Source organism: Jaculus jaculus, chromosome 4 (genome assembly GCF_020740685.1).
Source record: "Jaculus jaculus isolate mJacJac1 chromosome 4, mJacJac1.mat.Y.cur, whole genome shotgun sequence".
NCBI classification, from domain to species: domain Eukaryota; kingdom Metazoa; phylum Chordata; class Mammalia; order Rodentia; family Dipodidae; genus Jaculus; species Jaculus jaculus.
Window position 1 is genome coordinate 166,809,275 of NC_059105.1, and position 24,382 is coordinate 166,833,656.

At 40.3% G+C, this 24,382-nt stretch overlaps 1 non-coding gene across 1 annotated transcript; it reads left to right on the forward strand.

Moving 5' to 3' along the window:
• The first annotated feature begins 10,261 nt into the window (after window positions 1-10,261).
• Window positions 10,262-10,388, forward strand: LOC123460529. The gene has a single exon (XR_006637074.1). It is a non-coding gene; the product is annotated as a small nucleolar RNA SNORA33 (small nucleolar RNA).
• The last annotated feature ends 13,994 nt before the right edge of the window (window positions 10,389-24,382 follow it).

A 24,382-nucleotide genomic window follows, 5' to 3' on the forward strand; every position in this document is an offset into this window, starting at 1 on the left:
CACAGAGGCATAGGGTCTGATGTGGAAATGAACGAACAAGAGAGATTACAGCGTACGGGCTATGTTACAAGAGAGAGGAAGGGAAAGAGAAGCAAGTAGGTTTCAAGATGCAGGTGTCAACGGCAGAGACAGAAGCAAAGATACCAACCAGGGAGAGAGAGATTATCATCAATCTAATACTGTGAAATAAAACTGCACTGTTAGCCTCTAAGATTCATGAGGCTGTCCATTCAGCATGGTCTGTGCACCGTCATGTCCTAGAAATACCTTTAGTATTCTCAGGACAAGAAAAAAATAACTTGCTTTCTCCCTTCTATCTATTCTGCAACCTCTCCTTCCCACTGGGAAATTTCAACTCTGTTTCCTTATATCTTGAAAGCACAGCAATTTATTACATAACATGCAACTTACTATGACCACTTCAAAATTTTGAAAGAATTTTGTGATCTTGTTTTCTTTTTCTTTTCTTTGGTTTTTCGAGATAGGGTCTCACTCTAGCCCAGGCTGACCTGGAATTCACTATGGAGCCTCAGGGTAGCCTCGAACTCATGGCAATTCTCCTACCTCTGCCTCCCGAGTGCTGGGATTAAAGGCATGCACCACCACGCCCGGCTTGATCTTTTTTTTTTTTTTTTTTTTTTAATGACAATGAAATCAAGAATGCAGAAAGAAAGGTTTAGCCAATGCTTTAAAGGTAATTCCTGCCAACCAGGACAAAAGACACATTATTTATGCCATTGGGCTTGAGCAACAACCTCTATTGAGAGATCTGGGAACTGGACAGGTGGTATCTGGGGCCACATGTAGCTAAGGACCTATGTCCACTCTCGGGATTCAGTCCAGCTTGCAATGCCAAACAGGAAACAACAGCATCAGGACGCCTGTGAGCATCTGAACCCAGCACCTCTGACACACTGAAGAGTCTTCCTTGCCCTTGGGAGGCCTGCAGCATGCCTTCTTGATAACAGGGACTCTAGGATCAGGAGGGAGAGATGACAGAAAAATAAGTGTACCCATTGTCTTTTTGTATTTTCTATAGTCGTTTTTAAAATTTTTAATTTTTTTATTAATTAGTTTTGTATTCAGCAAATACAGTCAGTTTGGTACCATTATTAGGCTCATCCATGACCTACCCCCTTCCCTTGGCCCCTCCTTGTTGAGGTATATGGGTCGTGCATTGTGGAGTTAGTCCACGGTTATGGGGAGGATAAATGTCTCTGCATATCATGACCCAACATGTAGCTCTGACATTCTTTCTGCCCCCTCTTCCACAAAATTTCCCTGAGCTATGTTGGGTTCATTCTTGGTCTGCTTCAGTGATGAGGTGTTGGGGGCCTCTGGGTCTCTGGATCTCTGATTTGGCAGTCTTTTCACTCTAGCCACGAAGAGTCTGTTTTCTCCAAATACTGTAAAATCATGAATCTTCAAATGATATAGACTTACCTAGTAAGGCAATTTAGCACAGTTAAAAATGAAAGAAAAGGGCTGGAGAGATGGCTTAGCGGTTAAGCGCTTGCCTGTGAAGCCTAAGGACCCCGGTTCAAGGCTCAGTTCCCCAGGTCCCACGTTAGCCAGATGCACAAGGGGGCGCACGCATCTGGAATTCGTTTGCAGAGGCTGGAAGCCCTGGCGTGCCCATTCTCTCTCTCTCCCTCTATCTGTCTTTCTCTCTGTGTCTGTTGCTCTCAAATAAATAAATAATTAATTAAAAAAGAAAAGAAAAGAAAAACAGGCCCATAAATGAATATATATGTTAGATGGCTTGTATCCTCATTCTTCCAAATGAGCAGTTCCAGGCCAAAGAACTTTTGAGAAACTGACTTTAACTCTGGGAGGTCAGACATTCTTAAGAGACTTCTGAAAAATATCACATCCTAGGATAAAATCAAAGCTAAACATCAGTCAAATGACACCTGAACCGGAAGGATCTGGGGAAATCGAACAGAAACGAGACAGAAAGAAACAGGTTAAGCAGGGATCACTCTAGGGAACATTCTGTGAGAGAGACTTGGGATCTTTGTGTACAACTCATGGTTCCCACCTAGCCAAGTAGAAGAAGATGTAAGAACAAGGCCAGGTAGACCTGGATTCCTGGCCAGTAACTGTCTAGCCATTAGTAGAATCTTTGCAATGACCAAAAGTCTCACAGCCCTGCCATTGCTAGCCAGTTCCGGTGACTACAAAAGATCTTAGGAAAGTGTGCCTTTGCCATCAATCCACAGACTGAAGAGCACGCGCACCTTTCTGCGGCAGCTGGCTGGACCCACGCTTCCAATGCTCTGCCTTCAACCCAAGCCCTTTGTGTTGCTCTCACTTTTATTCTCCCCCACCCAAAGTCGGTTCCTGTTGGACTTCTGCTTTTCCCAACTGCTTTTCCTGGTGCCTGACACTCTTCTTTTGTGTTCGTGTTTGATATTCTTTGTGCCATCTCAGTGGTGAGTCAAAAAAGATAAAAGAAAAAACTTAGCTTGCAGTTCTTTCTGCGAGCTGCTTTGGTTTCCAACCACAGCTCCCCTTTTGCTTCCCATCTGAATTATTCACAGTTGTATTCTGAATTGTGTATGCTTTCTAAATGCCCTAACCCTTTGAGCATTAGAATAGCATCTCTTTTGGCGTGTTTATGGTGAAAGTATAAATGATGCCGTGTCACAGTCAAAAGGCATGTCATAGATCCTGAGACAACAGACCTTCCTATTTGGGTAGCACCCTTCAGGGGAGCTACTGCATGGACCAAGAGGCCAACAATGTCACAGGAGAGGGGAGTGCTGAGATGGGCTCATTCACTGACTTGATGGTTTGCCTCTGCTGATAAGGCCGGCAAAGGGAGTGAGTCAAACATTTTGCTTGAACAAAATCACAAATCTCAATGACTCATGAAGATTCGGGTGGCTTCAGAATGGTTCAACTCACAAATGTCAGATTCAAAAATGTTAAAAATCCCACAAAGGAAGCAGTACACAGATGTGAACAGGAGTCAGGCAGGAAATGAGTAACTCCAGATGGATGTAAGACAATAGCAACTTATGAAGGTTATGTTAAGTTGGTATGGGATAACTAATGCCGTGGCATCACCATAAGCACAGAAGGAATGAATTAAATGTTTATTTTGAACAAGTATGGCTTGAAGGGCTGTGAACGTATGGACTTACCGGATCCACAAAACAGCTCCATGAGATCGGTTCCCTTCTTACCTCCTCCAATTTCAATGCAGGGAAGCTGAAAAAGAATTGCAGGCACATTGTAAAGAGGTGTGTACTCTTCAAGTAATTGTTGGGGTTCAGGTTATGGATCAACTGTCAATTGTTCTGATTTTTATAAGGCATTCTAGAAATTCTAAAATCTGGAAACTTTGGCATTATATTAGGATGGCCTGGCGTGGTGCACTTGGGAGGCAGAGGTAGATGGATCACCATGAATTAGACACCACCAGGAGACCTGAGACTACACAGTGAATTCCAAATCAGCCTAGGCCAGAGGGAGACCCTGCCTCAAAACTCCCACCCAAAAACAGTTCCTGTTTTCAGGCTGGGCATGGTTGCGCATGCCTTAATCCCAGCACTCAGGAGGCAGAGGTCAGAGGATTGCCATGAGTTTGAGGCTGACCTGAGACTACATAGTGAATTCCAGATCAGCCTGAGCTAGAGCAAGACCCTACCTCAGAGAGCCAAAAAAAAAAAAAAAAAAAAATTGTAATGTGTATCTCTCATTTTATCAGTCACATGTAGTCAAACATGTCTTCCATTAAGCCCAGAGCTAACTAGTTTGTGGTCTTGGCATATAATATGCTTTGGTAAATGGATTCCATAAGAGTGATATGTCTGCAGTTATCACCCTATGTATTATATATTTTCTTTCTGAAGAACTCAGAGCCCAGAAGCAATAGGAAGAAAGATTCCCTGTGAGTGGATAAATGGAGGATGGATAGATATATAGTGATAGATAGATATTTCTGGATCACAAATCCTTTTATATACACATATATTATATGCATATATTATATATGTGTGCATAAAAATATATAAAAGCATAAATAAATACAATATTATATAAGACCACAGCTTCTGAGTTCTAAAATGAGACACAAGAAAATAGAACAAGATACAACCCTTAATAAATATGTTTCATGGCTAAGATTTTGGAATTTTTTGAACCTCCTTCAAACCAAATCCATTGCAACCATCCTTTCCTTCTTTTTTACTTAGTGTGTGTGTGTGTGTGTGTGTGTGTGTGTGTGTACACATGCCGTGGCTCGTGTGTGGAGGTCAGTTGAAAACCTCAGAGTGCCAATCTTCTCCTTCCACCTTCTCTGAAATGAGATATCTCATCTCATTCTTTTCATCACTGGGAAGGCAGATATAGTTGGTCCATGAGCTTCTGGATTCCCCTGGCTCCACCTTCCATTCCAAAGGCACATTGACATGACAAACATATTCATATTTCAACGGGCTCTACATGCATTCTGGAGATTAAACTTGGGTTGGCTGGCTTGCAGAGAAAGTGCCTTTAACTGCAGAGATACCTCCACAGTCCAACCATTACTTCCTTCTTTTTTCTCCTCTAGTCCATTTCAAAATTGAATGAGTCCAAAGCCCAATGTTTAAATTTACCTGTGACTGATATCTCACACACCAAAAACCTTTCCAATCATCCCAGAATTTCACTTAGACTCTAGAAAATTTCTAACATATGATCCCACCGTTCCAATGTTATCCTTCTTATATAGAGTATATGATGTGAGTGAAGAGATGGCTCAGCAGTTACGATACTTGCCTGCAAAGCCAAAGGACCAAGATTTGATTCCCCAGGGCCCATGTAAGCCAGATGCCCAAGGTGATGCATGCATCTGGAGTTTTGGAGTGGCTAAAGGCCAAAATGTGCCCATTCTCTCTCTCAAATAAATAAATAAAAATAAAAAATAGACTATATGATGTAAGCACCAAGAAGCCATAGACTTTAGATCCTTTGGAATGGTAAAATAATTAAGGCTTAGAGAGATAAAGCAATATATGCACAAATTTAACCCAAAAAGTAGCATGTGGCCTCATTCCAGTGTTACATCAGATGGTACACTAATTTTCTACTTTGGAAACTTGTAGGAGAATCTGAGCGCATCCTAAAAACAAACAATGTGAAATCTCAGTTGTTCTCGGCTTACTGATTTAATGTTTCTCCCCAGTGGTTACAGATCTAAGTCTTTTTCCTGTCCTGGTTAACCTTTACCCATTATTTTAACACAACTCATTACTCTTTCCAAGAAGCTTTCCACAACACCTTTCCATCACATCATGTTTAACTGAGATGCTTCTCCCACTCATTGACTCTCATTCGCATCCTTATTGCACTGGGCAACAATTGTTTAGGCATTCCCCTGCTCTTAACTCCCACCTCCTTACTACGAGGAACCCAGAACCTGGCAATTTACTGATAAGTGCCTGGTGAGCTGTCAAAAAAGTTAGTTTAATGAAATTATGAATGAGTGCTTTTCTACGCCACAGAACACAGAGGGAAGCCGACGTCTCTCCTAAGACACTGTATGTCTGATGATGAGCTTTGCCACAAAGAGAACATGGGACTTCCTCAATGACTCTATATTCTAAAGGAGATGAAAAGTGTCTTTGTGCATCTAGACAATTTCTTTTTATAATGATGATCTCCCAGTGAAAGTGAAATCATTTCTACCAAAGATGACTCATAAAACAACTGTAATACTCATTGATTTTTACAGATAACCTCTTCTGCGTGAACTTGGATTCTAGGACAGGGGGCAAAGGAAAGAATAAAAACAGATGCTCTGTTTATCCCCTTACATAGGGCATAGATTAGGACCAAGTTTGTTTAGCCAATATTGAACTATTTGGAGATCACAAACTTGTTCTGTATGTGTCTAACAGTATCTTCAAAAAGTTTTGTGTGTATGCTTTCAAACTTTGTTTTCTTGTTTCTCTTCTGTTAGGGTTTCTTCTTTTTTTTGGGGGGGGGTCTGGGTTTTCAGCAAACTTTTTTTCTAAATTTCACCTAGTCTCATAGATAAAATGACAAAGAATATTGTTCATAATGCTTAGGTCATAAAGACAGAATGGCAGTGAAAGCAGAAATAAAAGTAAAAGAACCCCAAGCTCAATATCTTCTGAAAACCAAAGAAATGACAAGGGGAGATAGAAGTAAGATTTCCCATAAACCCTTAAACATGCCTCACATCTAACACTTTCTTTCAGTGTCTGTGCCTAAACCCTAAATTCTGAACCTTGTCTTTTCCAGTCTGACTCACTTCATTATTTCCTGTCTGGCCTTCCAGATTCCAAGCCTCACCCACAACTTCCAATCCATTCACCAGCCTCTGGGGAAAGCTCCTTGAAAAATTATTTTATTGCTGACAAAGTCAAGATTTAATATAATTTTACCATTTAAATCTTTCAAAAATCTATGAAATCAATATTATTCTAGTGTGCCAAAAGAAGATGCTAAGGAGATGACTCACTCAGGAAAAGTGCTTGTCCTACAAGCATAAGGATCTGGGTTCTGTCCTCAGAACCCACATCAAAAAAGCTAGGTACTAAGCCGGGTGTGGTGGCATATGCCTTTAATCCCAGCACTCGGGAGGCAGAGGTAGGAGGATCACTGTGAGTTCGAGGCCACCCTGAGATTCCATAAAAAAAAAAAAAAAAAAAAAAAAAAAAAAAAAAGCTAGGTACTGTGAGGCACACTTGTAATCTCAGCGCTGGGGAGGCAGAGATGGGAGGGTCTCCAATCTCTGGGGCTTGCTAATCTGCCAGTGGATCCCAGTTGGTAAGATCCATGCCAATGAAAGACCCTGGGTCAAAATAAAAACCTGTGGAGAGCTCCTGAGAAAACACACACACACTCACAATATTGAAGGAACTGACCAATATTTCCTATCAATATAGATGTAAATTTGGGCCAGCTGACCTGCACTGGAACTGAATGCTCAAGGAGTGTCCTGTTCTTCAAAGTCTGCTTTATTCTCCCCTGGAATAACAAATTGGCACCCCTCCTGGTATTAAACAGAGGTTACTAAATTTTTTTTTAAATTTATTTATTTGACAGCAACAGACACAGAGAGAAAGACAGATAGAGGGAGAGAGAGAGAATGGGTGCGCCAGGGCTTCCAGCCTCTGCAAACGAAATCCAGATGCCTGCGCCCCCTTGTGCATCTGGCTAACGTGGGACCTGGGGAACCGAGCCTCAAACCAGGGTCCTTAGGCTTCACAGGCGAGCGCTTAACCGCTAAGCCATCTCTCCAGCCCGGAGGTTACTAAATTTGCAACACAGTCTTGTGTTTTGGAAATGTCCATGGGCAGTGTGTAGCAGGTTTGCTAGATGCTGCATGGAGACCCAATGGAACCATGAGGATAAACCATGGGTTGCAGTGGAGACCCAGTGAAGATCCTGGGACCATGAGATGACTGCCAAGGAGAGCTGCTGGCCCTAGATGAAGGTTTCCAGGACTGTGGGAAGCCTAGCTGGAGGGGTGGAATTGGAACTACAGAGACTTGTTGCTGGTTAGAATTATTGGACTTGGGGATTTGTCAATGACTAGAGTTGTTGAGCTTAGAGCTACAGAGTTTTATGTTTGCCCTGTTTAAATCTTATATTGGTTAAATATTTCTTTGCTATGTCCAATGCCATCTTTTGCACTGTGAATGTTTATTCTGTGCCATTATGGGTTTTTGGAGAATCTTTTGGTAGTATGACTCAGTTAAGAGACCTTGGATTATGGGAATGTTTGAACATCATTGGGATTGATAAAAAGTATGTGGACTTATAAAGTTGGACTGAATGCATTGTATTTTACATCACAGATGGTTATCAGTTTATGGAAGCCAGGGTTGGAATGTGGTGGTTTGATTCAGGTGTCTCCCATGAACTTAGATGTTCTGAACACTAGGTTTCCAGCTGATGGAGATTTGGGAACTAATGCCTCCTGTCTGCAGTGTGTTGTTGGGGGCAGGCTTATGCGTATTATAGCCAGCATCCCGTTGCCAGTGTTTGGCACACTCTCCTATTGCTATTGTCTACTTTATATTGGCCAGCGGGTGATGTCCACCTTCTGCTCATACCATTGTTTTCCTCTGCCATCATGGAGTTTCCCCTTGAATCTATAAGTCAAATAAACCTTTTTTTCCCTAAAAGTTGCTCTTGGTCCAGTGATTTCTGCCAGCAATGTGATCCTGACTGCAACATTCATTGTATTCCTTTTATTCAACATTGTATTTGAGGTTTTAACCAGGAAAACTAAACAAAGAAAAGGCATCAAGATTGGAAAATATGCAAAGCTATATTTTCAAGTGAAATACTCTTTAATATGCAAAATCCTTAACAAAATCTACTAAAACAACTATAGGAACTAGTGAATAAATGTTCCATCATTATATAAAAAACAATTGCACATTTATGCAGTACCAATAAACAGCCTGAAAATAAGATGAAGAGCACTTTATGATGATGGTATCAAGAAACAAAATACTTAGAAATAAATTAAACAACAGAATAGACATGAAATTAATTAAAAGCTAAATAATGAATAGATAGATAAGCAGAGCTATTGTTAATATAGCAATATACATTCCAAACTTACTTACAGATTCTACAAAATACTTACTGAAAATGCCAATGGATTTTATGCAGAATTGAAAAAATAATCCTAAAATTCATGTGGAAAGCAAGGAACTTTTTTTAAATGAACAAAGTTGAAGGATTAGCAATTTCATAACCTACTTTAAAGCTGTAATAATCAAGACAGTGTGGTATTGAAATCCAGTAAGATAGAGAGATCAACAGGATATAATTCAGATTCCAAAAATAAAATCAAATTTACAGTGAAATGATCTTGGGCAAGTGTGTCAAGATAAGGAAAAAAAGTAGCCTTCAACAAGTGGTACAGTAGCAGCTGGAAATCAATAAGCAAAAGAAACATAAAGCTGAAACTCTACCTCATTCCATATAGAAAAACTAATCCAAAATGAATGAAAAGCCTAAATGTAAGATCCAAAAATCCTCATAACAGACAATGGAAGCATATTATCTTCTATGAAAAAGCCCCATAGGAGCAAATCATTGTGGCCTTAATTGGACTGTGAACGTTTAGACATAACTCCTAAAACACAAGTTATACAAGAAAGATAATTGATACAATGGACTTTATAATGAACTTTGAAAGGTTTTCCGCTTTAATAAACACCATAAGGAAAGTAAAAAACTGGAGTGCCACACATCTATAAGCACTAGGGAGACAGAGATGGTGGATTGCTGGAGCTGGTTAGTGAGAGTAGTCAATTTGGTGAATTCCAGGTTCAGTGAGAGATTCTGTTTCAAAAAATTAAGGTGGAGAGTGAGAAAGGCACTAACATTGACTTGTGTCTTCCACATGCACCTGTGTACGTATGAATCCACATACATATGAACACACATACATGCACAAACATATACATGAATTTTTTAATTTAAAAAAGTAAGGGCTGGACTTCTGGCCAAGAAGGCAACTGCCTAGCTGTACTGCAAATCCCGGGGAAAGATAGATAGATGCAGATCCTAAGGAGAGAGCCACCCCATCATACCTCAAAAGGGCCCCGACTGATACTAAGGAAAATTGGCAAAACAAGCAAGGGTGCTGTTTTCCTGATGAACCGGATACCAGCACAAGGGGGAAGGAGACCAACATAGAGAAAAATCAACGCCTACCAAACCAGAGAGCCAGAGCCTCAGAGGCCCCCAATACCTCATCACTGAAGCAGACCAAAAATGAACCTAACATGGCTCAGGGAAATTTTGCGGAAGAGGGGGCGGAAAGAATGTCAGAGCCACATGTTGGGTCATGAAATACAGAGACATTTATCATACCAATGACTATGGGCTAACTCCACAATGCACGACCCATTTACATCAACAAGGAGGGGCCAATAGGGAGGGGGTAGGTCACAGATGAGCCTAACAATGGTACCAAACTGCCTGTACTTGCAGAATAGAAAACTAATTAAAAAATAAATAAAATAAAATAGTTTAGCATGAAAAAAAAATAAGGGCTAAAGAGATAGCTCAGCAGTTAAATGTACTTGCTTGCAAAGCCAGGTTCATTGTCCCAGCACCCATACAAAGCCAGATACACAAAGCGGCACATGGGTCTAGAGTTTGTTTGTGGTGGCAGGAAGCCTGTGTACAGCCATACATTTGTTCTTTCTCTCCCTCCCTCTCTCTCTCTCTCTCTCTCTCTCTCTCTCTCTCTCTCTCTCTCTGTCTCTCAAATAAATTTACAAATTAGTCTGCTTATCTGAATGTGTTGCAGAAATGTAGAGAAAGTTGGCAATAAAAATGCCATGTTATGAGCCTTAAAGACAGTTAGGTTGTTAAGATCCCTGAAAATTGCTACAATAGTATAATATCGAAGCATGTTAATAAGGCTTAATTTTAATGTAATTTGTTCTAAGATTAATGAAAGCTAAGAGTTAGTAAATTGCATGATTTTTTTGAAAACAAAAAAAATTAAGAGAAATCACAACCTAAGACTTCTCCTTTAAAAAAAAAAAAGTAAAAAATGAACTAAGGAAATGTGAATTTTTTCAAATTCATATATTGATAGGGTCTTTTATCCAAGATACATAGTTTTTCTACAATTCAATAATTAAAAGACATATAAACACAACTGAACAATGATGCTATGAGGAGATGGCTCAGAGGTTAAATACACTTGCTTTTTAAAAATCATGCTATGGACTGAACTGTGAAGCCTCAAAATATATGCTCTGCAGCTTTGTCCTCCAACATGCCTATTAAGAGGTAAGCTTACTTTCAAAAGGTAAATAAATATAAATGAAGTAATAAAGGGGACGTCTTAATAACATACATAACTGTGTTCATAGAGAGTTAGTGTGCATGTACAGAGAAAAGACCAAGAGAGGCCATGGTGAGAAGGTGACCATCTGTGAGCCAAGCAAAGACCAGAGGAGAAGCCAAACCTTCCAACTCTGAGCTCAGATTGTCAGGTCCAAGAATTGCAAGAAAATAAATTTCTCTTGGTTAAAGCCACCCAATCTGTGGTCTTTTGTGATAACCCTAGCAGACTAGATTTTTCAGGACATATATGTAAGATGAAAATGACCAACATGCACCTAAAAAGCATGAGATCAACAATTATCAGGGAACTGCAGGTCAAAATTACAACAAATACCACTTACAGCCACTTGGAAGGCTAAAACAGAAAAACCCGACTATAGCAAGTGTTGTCAAGCACGTGGAGAAATTGGAACCTTCGCATGTTGCTGAGGGGAATATTAAATGGTGCAGCTACAGTAGAAAACATTTTGACAGTTTCTCAAAATATTAAACAGCCTTCCTTCCCTTCCTTATTTTCCTGGAAATCCACAATCATTCTGTCATACCCAGATTGAATCAGTTCCTCTGTACTTCTCCAAGTAGCAGACTAGAGCACTCTCAAATGTGTGCCTGTGCATGTGTTTTACACGTTTCTGAGCATTTGAGTGTTTTTCCTACAAATATAGAGAAACATTTTCTCTAGTATTCAGACCATGGAATTATTCAAAATAAATTGCTTGAAAGTTCACTATTTTAAAATCATGACAATTAAAAATTAAACAAAATGCCATGATAGTATTGCAGATTTTCTTCCTTCGCTATCAGGTTCTTGTCTCCCAAGCGTAAGAATTGCCAGTAAAGCACGAATTTATTAGGTAAAAAGTAAAATTTCTTGGCTGATGAAAGCTGGTATCCCTCTGAGACCCTAAAAGTCGACCCCAAAGCAAGTTTTCCCCAAGAGGCTGTGGCGATAGAGGTTACATGCTTAAGCAGGCCTGTTTATAGTGTCTGTTTATATGCAAATTAGGAAAATGGGTAAGAACCAATCAGGAGAGAGCTCACCAAAGTGGGAAAGGGGAGCCTCTGCCAAGAGGAAATGAAATGAAGGCGAAATTCAAAGCCCACAGTTTTGAGCCTGGTTTCTGGCTGTTGGCTCAGTCACAGTCAGAGAGGTTCTTCTCACCCCTATCAGTATTTGGCATTTGTTGATGACTTGTCAGTTTATGGTGTCATTTTTTAGTGCCTTAGCTACAAAATAAGGAAAAAGAGGAGGGATTTCAATAAGACTTTATAAATAAATTTGTCAAAAAAAATTTATTTTGTGAAATGATCATAAACTTCTTAGAGTACACATGCCACTGAGCAGACATAATCGCACAGAAGCTGAAAAAAGTGAAAAATCAATTTATGAAATATGGGCACACAGCCCCATATTTTCAAAAAGTTTCCATCACTATTTTCTTGTTTGTTGAAAACAGAAATTCACCGGTTGGTTTACATGCCATAAAAATACTTAAAAGAATAGATAAGATGTGATTTGAAGTTTCTCTTCTCTCCAAAAGTCATTCTCAGGAGTGGAAATTAGATTGAGCCATAATAGGAAACATTCTAAATTCTATGTATTAGGCTTAGAGGTAAGTACAATCTTCTAGGCTTGATGGTTTTAAGGAGGAGCACTATGCTGACAATTTACATTGCACTGAACCAGCAACTTCAGAAGTCACTGTGGCATGCATCATTTCTCATCTGCAGTGGGACAAAATGAAGATCCCTAGTCCAAAGGGGAGGAACGAGAACAGAAGAAGGAAAGGCTCAAAATCCAGCAGGGCAGCTACTAAGCCATGCAGCTCTGTAACCAGCATCCAGAGCTCAGGATGTCACCATCTGGCTTTCAGGGGCTTGGGTAACCCTGCCCCTCTGGCCCCGTTGCCTACAATCCATATGGCCTCTGTCTTTGGCTGGGTCCACTAAGTGTTTGTAGCTTTTCTCAACCAGTGTTCCGTGTCCCTGGCATCCCTAACATCCTGAGATCTCAACTGCATTCCAGACTTCACCTTTAGCACATTGGTCTCCAAGGGTCTTCTTGCAGGAAATCAGATTGACACACAATTGCCTGGTTTGATAAGCTTTTCTCTAGAACCTTGGCTCTTGGCACAAGCCTCCATGCCTGTCTCTCTTGCATTCTATATTGCTGTAAAACCAGCACCATGGGAATCACAGGCCCCTTGGCACCATGCCTACAGTATCCTCCTAATACTTGTATTTTGGTCTCCTGTGCTTTCACCCAAATGTCCCATTAAGTTTATCTTACAACATTCTATAGCTTCTCTACTCTGGAGCTCAAAAACTCTTCCACATTCCTCCAGTTTTGAACGATTATGGACCACATGGTCAGGTTTATCACAGAAATGACCCGCATTCTGGTAGCAAATGTCAGTGTTAGACAGCAGCAACTTAAGGGAAGCTTGATTTTTGTCTGCCGTTTCAGAGTGAAGTCCAGTTACAGTGGGAAAGACATGGCAGCTGGGGTAACTCCATCCATCCATCCATAGCAGAAGGAGAATGAGGAGGGAACCTCTCACATCTTATCAGACACTGTGGTCAGAACCAGACGTAGATGTCACCTTCACAGACGACCTCTTTGTGCATAGGCAACGCCACCAGCTGGAGACCGAGTGTTCAAACACACGAGCCTGTGGGGGCACATTTCCTACCGTAGCAGAGGAGAAGAGAGGGTCCCCAGGTAGGCAGATCAGAGCCAGCAGTGTGTGCACCTAGCTTCCATCTTTTGAAAGCATAGCATGCTCTCCTCATGCTTGGCAGTCACCATGGCAACAGGGAAACAGAGCAGCCATCCTTTGCCGCTGTGGTCGCTATCTAGGATGACAGGCTCTTTTGACTTTTTTTTTCTCCCCATGCTTTTTACCTCCTTTTCAAATTACTCAGAGCCCACCTGGGTCTGCATAAACCGTGGCACATAGTCTCTCGGGCTCATTAGAATCACCAGACACGGAAGAGGGAGGAGAGAAAAGATGAGCTTCTCCACGTGCCTCAGGGCAGATCTGTTGTTTGGGCTTCTGACACCCAGTACTCTGCTTCCATGAGACACCCCCTGATTCCCATGCCAAAGCCCGGCAAGGGTTCAGAGCTACGACAAGTAACACCAACCTCTTGGCTGGCAACCCGCTGCCACCAAGAGTCAGAGCTGTAACTTTCATCTCTGCTCCCTCTTGGTTGCTGCCCCACCACTGACAGCCACTTCTCCATTCCCGTGGTATTCCCATGTAAATCAGTCCTCCTCATTTTCTCACCCATCGCATCTCTCCACTTAACTCCTCGGGCGGAGAGACAAGAACCTGGAAAAAGAATTGACCATTTCAGTATTAAGTGACAGAGGTGCATATTATATGTTAATGTATTATATATCATGTCATATCATACATAGTAGATATAGCATATGTATTATATATTATAGCTATATAACATGTATTTAGTAGCATAATACATTATATATTATATGTATAATTACATTCAGTTCGGTGATGTTATTCATAGTATTATTTGTTAAAAATTGCTAAGAATATTTTAGCAAAGGGAGGGTCAGTCTGTACTCTTTTTGGAAAAAAATATATATTACTTAATGTTCAAAATACTGTCAACTCCATTAGGATTAAAAAAAAAAAAAGAAACATACCATGGATAGATTTTTATCACAAATGAGGAAATGACTTCACTGAGTATCACAGTTTTTAAAAAATAATTAAGGAGTTCAATTATATATTATATAATCCTGATTCAGGTAAGCGTTCTAAAAACAGCAAAGGTGGGTTGGAGAGATGGCTCAGCAATTAAAACATTTGTCTGCATAGCCTAACTACCCAGGTTTGATTTCCTAGTACCCACATAAAGCCAGATGCACAAAGTGATGCGTGCATCTGGAGTTTGTTTGCAGTGGACAGAGGCCTGGTATGGCCATATTCATTCTCTCTCTCTCTCTCTCTCTTTCACTCCTTGCAATTAAATATGTAAAATATTTTTAAATAACAAATGACATCAACACTGTATAAATATAAGGTTTTAATAAATAGCCTAACAACAGCATTTTAGACGGGGGAAAATATTGCAAGTCATATGTCTAACATTTACAATCTCCTTAACATAATGTTGATTCTTTCCATCTGTCTCTTGCCTTGACCATTCCCTTGAGATTTGAGTTTGCTCACACATTCGGATATATTTACTTGGCAGAGGTGCTCAGCTCTCTCACAGAGCGCCGAGGCCCAGCCTCTGCGGGGCTGTAGAACTCAAAGGGGACGAGCGGCGTTGGTGTTGGTTGGAAATGATGTGGACCAGTGGTTCAGGTAACGCACACTGGACGCAGAGCAAAGCCCTGCTTCTTCATTTATACTTTTACAATACATGGGGTTTTTTTTTGTTTTGTTTTGTTTTGTTTTTGCAAGGAAGACATAGCAACTTATTCATGTGGCTTCTATTCTCTAAGAAATCTTGCACAATATTCCTCTATTCTCTTGGTTTCCCCTGCTTCTGCTTAACTCATGAACCTCTTGCACCGTAGACATTCTGAGAACATCTTAAACAAGAAAGTCAAAGATTGCATTGCAAGCTGCTTAATTTCTTACCCAGACTCATGGAAACTAGCTGAGAGCCCTGACAGGCAGCTCTTGCAGCTATAAAGTGCTAGACACTTTTTTTTTAACCTCAGAAAGGGCTGTGTTAGCCATTCTCTACATAATATTATCTTGTGGCCTGTAAGTTTCTCTATTTCTAATCCAGTGCTGATTTAATTGTTTCTCTCTGACCTTTCTTTGTTGCTCCATTTTACAATTTGGTCCTGACCTTGCAGGTCTCCCCATAAAAAGAAGATTTTGATATTCAACTTTTTTTCCATCTTTCCAGACCATCCTTACTCCATTAACGTATGCCCTTGTATATGGTAAAGTTTGATCTACCCAACCAGTGCTCTGCATTGATGTCTTTACTTTAGGAGCCCACCAAACTCTATTGTTAATTCTGAAAGTTACATATTCTGTTTACTTACTCATGGGGGCCCAACTCAATTATTTGAAAGATGCTTACTTTTGATCCTTAGCATGGGGGCTCTTTTTCTAGTAAATCATCTGTAGGTACAGGAAATGTGCCCATTAATTCCTGCAGTCATCTTGACAACAAGAATTTTCTGGAAGGTAATGTTTCTTGGGAACAGTTGGTAAGGCTTGTAGCACTGCCAGGAGCATGTCTCAGTAGGTGAAATACACATTGGTGGTGTTAAGAAACTTTGTTCATTCAAACTAGTCATGGTTTCAGGATCCATAATCTGTTTACCTGTTTAAACATTACAGCCTCAGAAATTTCTGTAGAAACATTCTTTTTATGTTTAATCACTGGTGATTATCTACATACATCTGAATTCGACTCCCCTATTACTACTGAGAAGGGGGAAATGAAAGCAAAAATAAGCAGTAATAAACTTATGATAATTCCAAAAATTTCAAGGAGAAGCTAGCAGTAGTGCAAACTGTCAGAGAACAGGCACTGCAGGAGGTCACTGAAAGGCTTCTTGGCCAAAGAACATCTCGGATGCCACAGCCCTGCCAAACAGTGCCCCATCAACGTCACACTGCAGAGCTGACCATCGCTGCCGTTTGGCCCCCGCCAATGGAAAGCCTAGATGAACATGTTCAAAACAGAGTGCTCAGTCTCACCCTCCGCCTGTACTCACTAGGTTTCTCCAACCACCTCCCAATCTCTCCTATTTCCCCAAGCTAAAAATCCTTTGGCCTGCTAATAGAGATCATCAACACAAGTCTGTCTCTGTAGCATGTTTGCCGAAGGACAGTGTCTGTCTTAACTCAAAAAAAAAAAAAAAAAAAAAAAGTCAAAAGCAATTGTAAGTCTTTAGTAAAACGTAAAACTTAATCAGAACCCTTTTCTTTTTCACATTTGAGGATCACGGTTAACTTCAAAAGATTCTGTGCCGTGCGAGTTCTTTCAAACTTCCTCAGCTAAGAGAACGCGATACTTCAGCATTCTTACATACCGGTGCTATATAGATAATGGGCATCCTCATTTCCTGTGACATTTGTGAGAAATGACCACAAACTTGGTATAAGAAACAGTAGGAATTCATTCTGTTATAATTGTGTTGGCCAAATGCCCAAAACCCATTTTGCAGAACCAAAATCAAGGTGTTAGCCAGAGCAATCTTCCTCCAAACACTCTAAGAACAGTTTGAGCCTTGTCTCTTCTGGCCAAGGTCAGGGATTCTCATCTTCTCAATGGTGATACCATATAAGCTGTCTTGATTGCTGAAGGAGAGGTCAGGCAGATATTCTGCTAGATAATCAGCAAGATTAGCACTTAGAGTGGGCTTTTGAGCTATCACAGAGGAGAACATTGTGACAGGTGAATATTCAATTACAAGGCACTCAAGTAATTTTTTAAAACAAATTTTAGAATTATTGTTCCATTCATTCCAATAACACAGTATTTAGCTATTGCATTTTTGGATTCCTTATCATGAGTACTTGATGCCTGCTGGCTAACATGGAAAAGAACTACCTTCCTCGTGTTCTCTTTGACTGACTGAAATGCAGACTAGAAAGTCAAAAGGTTCTCATTTGGTGAGGTGTGAAAGGCCTTTAGGAAGTTATCTTCCCTTGTCAGACCAAGGAGGTTCTTCCCTGCCGAACTGTCTCTGATATTTGTCTTGATACATACTTCCAAGTGACAGGCCTATAGTTCTAATTCCCTTGGCTAATAATAGAAACCTAACTGGGACAGAGCTAAGAATGCTGATGGAGACTAAATAGATCCAGCTGCACATTTCAGCCACGGTGGGGACAAGGACTGGAGCACACCAGTTCCAGTGTTATTCAGTGATCAGGCGTCTTTCATGTCATCACTCGGAAGAGTTGCTGGTGACCTTGTATCTTTGGGGACCTGCCATTAATTAAACTGAACATTTATTTTGGCAACATATTATTTTTGCATGTTAACCCCTGTTGTGTGACTTTTCTATAGAGTATGTTTCTATTCAGCTCAGATAGAATGGACCAAAGAATTGATTGCACTCAAGTCCACATCGGTGGACCAATGAATGTCTTGGATGACTTATAGAAGCATGAGTGAGGGATTGCGTATAGGAGCTTTGCAACTTATGGATAGCTATATCTCCCAGCAATTACATACTGTATATATATATATATATATATATATATATATATATATATATATATATACACACATATATACATCTCCTCAGGAAAGAGTGGGGCCTTGTGAGCCTTTTTTTTCTCAGTCCAAGTGGTCATGTTAACAGTCCATTCTCCTAAAGGCCTTGTGCAAGTGATCACAGCTGCTCTAATAATTCAAGGTGGCAGTAATCATGTCCAACTCATAAACAGCCACACGACAGCACCCCTCCAACTTTTGAATATGCTTTTGGAATTATTTGTTGAATCCGCATCCTAAACTAGACATGTTTACTATGTTGTAAAAAACAACTCACTGTTTTGCCATCATCTGTATAGCAATTAGTGTGTATCTTGCACTATGTCTAAGTTTTATGCTTTTGGGTTGCTTACCAAACTAATTATTTCACAAGGTTTGTGGTTTTATTGACCTTTGTGGGCTGTCGAACAGAAGATTCCAGAGACCATGGCATCAGGAGAACTCTGGCAATCCTTCCTCACAAAGAAGGCATTATCTCTTTTTTTATGAGAACATGAATAGTGATTAACCATTGGTTTGCTAATTGAATATAAAACATGCCTTTGTTATAACATCTGGCTTTTGTGAAGGTGTCATCTCATGGTTCCAACTCAAGACCTGGACTAAGCATGTTAAACTAGGCTTTGAGTCCTGTAATAAAATACAATGTACCACCCTATAACTATTCAATAAAAAGGATGGCTCCCAGACAAGACTTCCTCTTCTTTTTCTATGCTGATAACTGCCATCCATCCATGTGAAGTATTAAGAATGGCCTCTGGTGTCTGGGTGATTTACAATGAGAAGGACTGTTTTTTAGTGCTCCTTCCAAGATCTCTCCTTCCTCATCAGTGGACCTGACACCGTCACATTTTGCTGATATAATTTTCCCATGCACTTATCTCCTGAAATCATTGTGATTAAGTTTCTCTTTCAACTTTCCTGGAGAAGAATTAAAACTCCTATTATTGACCAAGTACGCCAGAGTGGAGGACATTAATCACAACCGAAAAACAAAGAGCATCAGTGCAGAGCATTTGAGCATTTGGACTGGGAAGACGGAGAGCTGCGATACCCTTTAGCTAGTTCCAGCCTGAGAAGCAAACAAAGCCTGGGTGAAAATCATCTGATGAGGAGCCAGCGCTGAAAGGCTACATTTCCCCTGGCTAGAAATTAGCGGTGCCAAGTTATCAGGCCGCTGGAGTAAGGATCCATAGTGCTATGATATAGCCAAACAGAACAAAAGCAAATACAGGATACCTAGCAGTGGTCCACACTGGATGAGGGCATTTCTTTTAACCAGGATAGTTAATGATTTTTCACCTGTGGATCCTTGGGGTGAATATCAGAATTTAGAACAGACTTCATCATACATGCTTTGGTTATGTGTAAATGGGTTTGCCAGCTTCCATTGAATGTTGTAGCAAAATAGAACAAACCCAGTGGCTTCAAATGTCAACTATGTAAAATTCATTATGAACATGTGTGAAATTTTGCAATATTAAAAAAAAAAACATCAGGGCTGTAGAGATGGCTTAGCAGTTAAGGCTCTTGCCTATGAAGCCTAAGGACCCAGGTTTGATTTTCCAAATCCCACGTTATCCAGATGCACATCTTGGTGCATGCATTTGGAGTTCATTTGCAGTGACTAGACACCCTGGCATGCCCATTCTCTCTCTCCCTCTATCCCTCTGTATCTAATAAATAAATAAATAAATATTGGTAAAAATTACAAAAAAAAAAAACATCAACTATATAACAATTCTATGGCTGAAAGTTCAGAATTTCTGTTCTTTCTGGGAGCTCTTGGAGGGAACCAAACTTCTTTACCTTGTCTAACTCCAGAGGCTTCCCCCTTATTCTGCTCCTATCTTCTCATCATCCTGACTAACTCTGAAACTCCTTGGTCCTTCCTATAGAGACCCTTATAATGACAATGCTGCATTTCAAGACCTTAACATAATCACATCTGCAGAGTACCTTTACCCTGTAAGGTAACATATTCACAAATTCCAAAGAACAGGATGTAGATGTCTTTCAAGAGTTGTTTTCAGCCTACTGGACATGTGGAACTCTTAGCATTTCCTTTTACAGACCAAGTGCTCAAGATCATCCACAATCCTTTTTGTCATCTTTATACTCTACCCATCCAGATTCGCTTGTTATATTGCCAAGAGTGAAATCTAAGTGGACAGCATCCTAACACAAAATTATGGTCATGATGTTTCTTTTGTTGCTTTTTGTTTTGTTTTGTTTTGTTTCTTTGTTTTTTTTTTTTTTTTCAAGGTAAGGTCTTGCTCTAGCCCAGGCTGACCGGGAATTCACTATAAAATCTCACTCTGGCCTTGAATTCACAGCGATCCTCCTACCTCGACCTCCTGAGTGCTGGGATTAAAGGCATGCGCCACCACGCCTGTCGACAGTCTTTCCTTTTACCTAAGACTTGCATGTGCTTTATAAGGTACACCACATGGTCCTTCATTCTAGGTACTGACATTAACTTTGAGCTGGGTAGTGCCAAGGACAGAACCATTTCTATCACAATGAAGACCTTCCTCTGTAAATATTAAACAGCAGTTACTTAACAAGTTAAAAAGCTCATTTAGCTGAGTGTGGTGGCGCATAGCACATGGGAAGCAGAGGTAGAAGGATCACTGTGAGTTAGAGGCCACCCTGAAACTACATAGAGAATTCTAGGTCAGCCTGGGCGAGAGTGAGACCCTGCCTTGAAAAACTAAAAAAAAAAGAAGAAGAAGAAGAAGAATTCATTTAGCAAACACTGCACGTTCTCCTTAATTTGTGGTTCTTAAACCAGAACAGCTTGAGTTGTAGGCATACCTCACACACAACTCAAGGGACAGATAAAAGGGATGAAAGAGTTTGGGGAAAGGGAATGGAGGGAAGGGGAAGATATACACGAAACCAAATCCAAAATGAATTGGTACCAATAAAACCTTCCTCCTGAATAGCAAACTAAAAGATACAACCCTCTACAGAAGTATGGAGGGACTGTCTGGTGAGAATGCCCTTAGAGAAGGTGGGATGAAGCCTAACCCTAAAATATTTGGCTCGGGCTTAAAACTCCTAGTACCAGAAATTGGTTACAATCCATGTTGAGCTGTTGAGCTAAAAAGGTCCCCCAAACAAGACAGACTTCTATCAAAGCACTTGGTTGTCCACCTGAGGTGAAAGGTAAGACACTATTGCTGAAGACACTACCTGTTGCCTAAGAACGTCAAGAGATCCAGCTGAATCTGGAAGGAAGCCAGTTCCCAGATGGTCTGCCCATACAGTACAGAAAAGTGCTACCTGAACTGCTGGGGGAAATGGCCAACAATGTGGGCAAGCAGGGGACACTGCTGTATGAAAACAACCATCCAGACAAGATGGACGCCCGTGTGCAATAGTGGCCCACAGCCTAGATGGGTAACCAGAGGCTGTGGAAAGGAACCCATAACTGGAACAGGGAACCAAGTCAGAATTCTATGGAAAACAAAGATTATGGACTCCAGTGAGAAACTCCCACTAATCTTTGTTCAAATGGGAGGCTACAGCCATCAAAAATCTCTCCAAATTAACAGCTTATCCCCTTTAATCTTTTCTGCTCTAATTCTCCTTTGGAGAATAGATTTCTAATTTTCCTTTCCAGAAAGCCCCAAAAACCAAGGACAAGCAAAGTCGGTCAAGAAGACAAGGATCCCTGGTGTGAGATAAACCACCTCTAGCACAGCAGCCAGGGCCCAGGTTAAAAACCACAGAGAGGAACGGGAAAGGTGAGCAAGAGTGCTGTTTCCAAGGCAGTCTTGACAACCTGGGCCAGAATGATGGAGGCAGACACTGAGGATACACAAAATGCACCAATGCAGAAATCCAGAAGCTGCTGAGAGCCCAACACTAATGTAGACTCAAAACACACCCACCAAGGCTCAGGAAATTCTGTGGAAAAGGGGTCACAAAGAATGTAAGAGACACTTGGTAGGAGGGAATATCCAGAGGCATTCCCACACACACACAATGACTGACTTCTGCTCTCACAACTCATAACCCACAACTCCATGGTGAACACTAGCAATCTCGCTATGGAGGGCCATTAGTGGAGTGGGAACACAGGGGTGGGAAATGATGGTACCATACAAAGTTTCTATTTAATAAGAAAATACAAACAGGGCTGGAGAGGTGGCTTAGCAGTCAAGGCACTTGTCTGCAAAGCCACAGGACCCAGGTTCAATCCCCCAGGACCCACATAAGCCAGATGCACAAGGTGACAGATGAATCTGGAGTTCATTTGCAGTGGCTGAATGGTTTGATGGGCCCACTTTCTGCATATCTTTCTCTCTGTCTCTCAAATAAGTAAATAAAAATCATAAAAAGTCTAAATAAATAAAAATTCATTTAGTAGCCTGTAAAGTCTTTTATCATTTTAAGTATGATTCAGGAAATATTTTCAAATACCTTATGGAACTCAGTAGATCCTAAGTCAATTTCTGGTTCCTAAATTACCAATCACTATTATAGGATGCTATGAAGTCAGTATGGCTTTAATCACTTCTGGTATATGTATATTGATTTCTGATGGTCATCACATTCTTTTCTTGAGGGTCATAAACCTTGTGTTTTAAAATCAAATTTCTAAATGCTGCTGAAATTAATTTTAAGTTGTCCTAGCTCATACTTTCTGGCATTACCATGTCTCTCTTTAAAAAATTGAAACAGGGGCTGGAGAAATGGCTTAGTGGTTAAGCGCTTGCCTGTGAAGCCTAAGGACCCTGGTTTGAGGTTTGATTCTCCAGGACCCACGTTAGCCAAATGCACAAGGGACACACGTGTCTGGAGCTAGTTTGCAGTGACTGGAGGCCCTGGCGTGTGCATTCTCTCTCTCTCTCTATCTTCCTCTTTCTCTCTTTGTCACTCTCAAAGAAATAAATTAAAATGAACAACAACAAAAAAAAAACTTTTAAAAAATTAAAATGGGGCTGGAGAGATGGCTTAGGGGTTAAGATGCTTGCTTTTGAAGCCTAAGGACCCATGTTTCACTCTCCAGATTCCATGTAAGCCAGACACACAAAGGTGAGGCAAGCACAAGGTCGCACATGCCCACTAGGTGGTACAAATATCTGGAGTTCGATTGCAGTGGCTGAGGCCATGGTGTGCCAATTCTTTCTACCTCCCCCCCCAAAAAAAATAAAACTTAAAAAATTGAAATGCATTCAAGTATTGAGTTTTCTTATAACTCTTTTGGAATCTATTGACCGATAGCTTTTTAGTCTATATAATTAGGATAATCATTTTTGTCATTTTTTTTCTCTGGCTTGCCAAAGCTTACCTCATTCATCTCACTTGTGCTTTAAGATTCTTAGTACTTTTCATATATTTCTATCATTTGTTATATTCATCTGCCATTGTATGACTTTCTTTATCTTTTGTGAAACATTTTTTATGAACCTAGACACAGAATGGACTATAACTACATTATTTTCTTTAGATGTCTTTTGCCTTTCTCATTGAACTTTTCAAAATTTTTGTATAGTCAGGCTTATATTTATAGAACTTTCTGCCCTTCATCATCTATTTTCCTTTTAGAATCTTAAGTAAGCTTTTTTTTTAACAATCAGCTTTTAAAGCCTAGGGCACATGAATAACCCTTATGTTCTTTTTCTTTGGTATTAAGCATTTACTGTTACATTAATAATAAGCTATTTCCTTCCTAGTTAAAATCAAATTCAAATGGTATTTGCCTACATTGATTCTCTTATTTCATACATAATAAAATAGTCTGTTAGTCAAAAATTTATCAGATCCCCTCCTTTGAGCCAAATTAGATTCCCAACCAACAGAGTTCAAGAGACCAACATTCTATGACAGTAATCCAAAATTTAATAACACCATGCTTTGTAATGCCGAAAATTATGTTTACTCCTTGACAGAATTTTGGGTTTGGTTTATTACTCATTTATCTTAGGCTCATCATGCTCCAGCTTAAGGCTCAACTATCAAGATCGGTTTTCACACTGCTTTCACTCAACTCTTGCAGTAATCATTAGGAAAACAAGATGCTAGATGTCCAGCTAATGTTAAGAGGGACTTGTAGCCCAAGCCTACCCATGAAAACTAAACCTGTTCTGGCACACGGGCACAGTAGAATGTTGTGGGTATTCTATGATGAGTGTGTGGAGGATGTGAATGCACGCTTACAGCCCTGCATATGTAACAGTATCACCAAAGAGAAGCAGATCACCACACTGATAAACAGGGATTTGAAGACCATCAGGACAATGAAAATCATTGTTGCTACATCTTTAGAAGCAGTTTAGGCATCAATAGGTCA